The 3,816-nt window shown below is 37.9% G+C and overlaps 1 pseudogene; it reads right to left on the reverse strand.

The window, feature by feature from the left end:
• Positions 1 to 2,722: 2,722 nt before the first annotated feature.
• On the reverse strand, positions 2,723 to 3,219 carry LOC143408814 (large ribosomal subunit protein uL11 pseudogene; annotated as a pseudogene).
• Between the last annotated feature and the right edge of the window lie 597 nt (positions 3,220 to 3,816).

Consider the following 3,816-nt stretch of genomic DNA (forward strand, 5'->3'; position numbering starts at 1 on the left):
AGATGGTGATTTCTGGTGTCGTTTTCTGCTACTTTTTTTTTTTCTGTATAGAATTGCTGTACTTGTTAAAGTTTGTTTGTTGTGTGGTTTTTAATTCCCATTGGTGCACTGTACAATGGGGTGTTGTAACGTACCATGAAGAAAGAAATAATATGCAGATGTATTATGGAGTGTATTTTATTTTTAAATGACTGTGATGTTGACAATATATTGATTTGTCAAAATTCTAAGGGAAAATTCTAAATTTACCAAAATGTGTATATTTTAATAAATGCATAAAGCTTTTTGGTGTGCCTTTAAATTTAAAAAATGAGTTTATAAAGAAAGTTGGAAACAAAAGTGTCTTACTTTAAAAATATCTATAGTAATGGAAAGCTCTTACATAGGAGACAATGAGAGAAAGAAAGAGGAAAAAAAATCAAAGAAGCTTCCCATATTATGCTAACCTTAACAAGTATCTGAAGTCTGTTACTTTTTTTACATCCTAAAATGGAGATGAATGAGTGAGTTTTACCTTAAGTGTTTTAATTTTCCTTATAGAAGAGACAGATAAATATCTCATTTTGAAACTTTTTGCATTATTGTGGAAAATTCATTTTCAGAATAAAAATATTTTAAAAATGACAGCTGATCAACTAATAAAATTCAAACTTGAAGAAAGTCAGTACCATCCAACCTTTTTAAATTTACTTGACTTCTGAAAGAAGAGCAGAGAATTTCCACATTAGTGAACTTGGGATAACCCAAAGTGAGGTTCAGTCTCCCTCTAATAAAGATACAAGGTCTATATCTGGACCCTGCTCACTATACTGCCTCCTTGATTACGCCATCCCCAGTACCAGCTGCTACTCAAGCCATAGCAGCTCACTACCCTCAGCATGGTTAATACAGAACATTACATTGCTGTTCCTATTCATTTTAAAGCCAAGTTTTTTAAAAAATATATTACCTGCCTTCAGCCCCAAACCCAATTACCATAGCATAATGGTGGCTTAATTTATTTTTCTTTTTGATTGTACAGGTTGACACCTGAAGAAAAGATAGAGGATGTAACAGACTCACATAATTTCCACAAAACATGAAATACAAAGAACCGACAACATCTTTATTTCCTACAACTCATTGATCTCCCTTGCACAGTTCCACCTGCCTGGGTAGCAGAAGAAAGAAAATATATGTTAAATGTGTTAATTTACAGAATCACAGTTAACTTCCAGTTTAGTGTCTTTTAGATGAGTGAGTCTCTTTGGGATAAATGCTCAATCTTTTGGATCTCCTCCTACCCCTCTCTACCTAACACCTTGCTTCTCTCCAAAATGGCATCTGGGAACAGAGCTTATATGATCTCCTAAGGAGGAGGAGATTGAGGCTGCAGATGAGAAGTAGGATGTTATGGACCTTTAATGGAGGCTGCTGCACCGTGTCTACCTAAACTGCTTCCTGGACAGGTGATCACCGGTCCATCCAGTCATGTAGACTTCATGAGGATGTTTATTTTCAAAGTCCACTAGTCCATCATTGAATTCAATCAGTCGTGAAGTTCTTTCACACTGATGCCTCTTTGTTCAGTGTGGACTTTGCTGGTCCACTTTAGGATCCATTGCAATATTGCCTTGAGACTTGAGGAAGAAATCATGAGCAGCACCTCAGGCCATTTCCTCCATCAGTAAACACTATCATCTCTGGGCTCTGTCCATGCAGGCTTAGAGCCAGTGGTGTGCTGCAACCTGATCATGAGAATGATGGCTAATTTTTCATGACTTTTCAGTTGCTAATCACAACCATTATTAAAACTTAAAATTAAATTAATTATATTCAAAAAAGGTAATAAATACTCAAAGCTAATTATTTCTATTACATTTTACTATTTATGTTCTTGAAGTTAATTACAACTGCTTTGTCTGGGGAAAAAGATGCTCCCTAATGATGAGCTGTTGCACAGCCCTTCCCAGCTGCATGTGTGGAGAGTTCACCTTGATAACTTGAAATCGGCCATGGTGGGAGTACTTAGACCATGGAAACTAGCACACGCTACAAAAGTGAGACTTTTGAGTTTCTACAAAGAGCTGGCCGCAAATGTTTACCAGCACACTACAGCTTATATCCCTTTCAAACACGTACACCACTAACCCATTCACTGTTTTCAAATTCCTCACTCCTGCCACACCTCTACCCATAGAGGAGGGAAAAGTCTGAATCAGTATTTTTCCCTCCCCTTCCTACCTCGATTTCCCTTCCCCAGCTCACCATTCAGCAGGACCAGGAGGGGCTAGATTTCCATTCTTCCTCTTGTCTGGCAAGGACTCTCTACACCTCATTCTTCTTCTTAGGGACAATAAGTCTCATGACTCACGGAAGAGTTGTCCATATTTTATCATGGAAGAAACCATAGAGTATCCAAGAGGAGTCACTGGCCAAGATGGCACTACTATATTATCAATATAAAAAATAATTATTTAATATTTCAAAATATAACTTCATTACATGGATCTTGCAATTCAAAGTTTACTGAAAACAAGTGTTAGAATGTGGAGAACTGGAACACTTTTACACTGATGGGAATGTAAAATAGTACAGCTGCGATGGAAAACAATATAGTTCCTCAAAAAATTCAAAATATAATTACCATATGATCTAGCAATTCTTTTATTTTATATCAGATGATCCTTTATTAAAATATTCTCCCATGTGTTTCTTAACTCTGTGGGAAAGAAATTCTCCCATGTACTTCTTAACTAGCTGGGCACTCCACTGCACCACTAATGATGTCATCTCTGATGTCATGAGGATGGCGGCCATCAACACTACAACCCACAGACTGGGCAGTCCCCAGAATCTCCTTAATGGTTCCAAAAAGTTCTCTAGCTAAAGATTGATGACACATCTGTCAGAAAATGTTGACAATTTCATCGAAAGTGATATTGCCACTGTGTTGAATGTTTTTCTGTTTCTTGGTGGCTCCTTGAGGGCTTTTATGATCAGGGCAGAAGCAGAAGGTACCACTTCAATCTGGGCCTGTCTGTTCTGAATAGTCAGTTTCCCTGTAATCCTCAGACACTTCCAATCACCAGTTGCTTTGGCAATGTCATCATCAACCGTCTTGGGAATCAGACCCAGGGGGCCAATCTTGGAGACCAGAGCAGACATGGCACCAACCTCACCAACAATGCCCCTCAGGTACATGTCTTTGATTTCATTGGGATCGAACTTGGGTGGCATGGTGGAGGTGGCTGGTGTCAAATGAAGCCGGATTTGGGATGACCAAAGAGACTTGCACCTTGACCTCCTCCAAGCAAATCTTTACATGTATCCAAAAGAACTGAAAACAGGATCTCAAAGAGACATTTGTATAACCAGCTTGTAGCAACATTATTCACATTAGCCAAAATATGGATGCTACTACACAAGTGGTAAAATTCATACAATTGAAAAGGAAAGAAATCCTGACACATGCTATGACATGATGAACTTTGAGGACATTGTGCTAACTGGGTAAGCCAGTCCCCAAAAAAGAAAAATACTGTATGATTCCATTTACATAAGGTACTTTGACTAGTCAAAATCTAGACACAGAAACTAGAATGTGGTTGCTACGGTCTATGGGAGCAGGAATGAGGAGTTATTATTTAGGAGATACAGTTTCCATTTTGCAAGATGAAGAGTTCAGGAGATGATGGTGATGACAGTCACAAAACAATGGGAATATACTTAGTGCCACTGAACTTTACCCTTAAAAATAGTTAACATGCATATTTTACGTTATGTGTATTTCATCACAGTTTTTTCAAACTGGGGAAGGTTAAAAGTTTATTCAGA

Source organism: Callospermophilus lateralis, chromosome 10 (genome assembly GCF_048772815.1).
Source record: "Callospermophilus lateralis isolate mCalLat2 chromosome 10, mCalLat2.hap1, whole genome shotgun sequence".
In the NCBI taxonomy this organism is placed as follows: Eukaryota; Metazoa; Chordata; class Mammalia; order Rodentia; family Sciuridae; genus Callospermophilus; species Callospermophilus lateralis.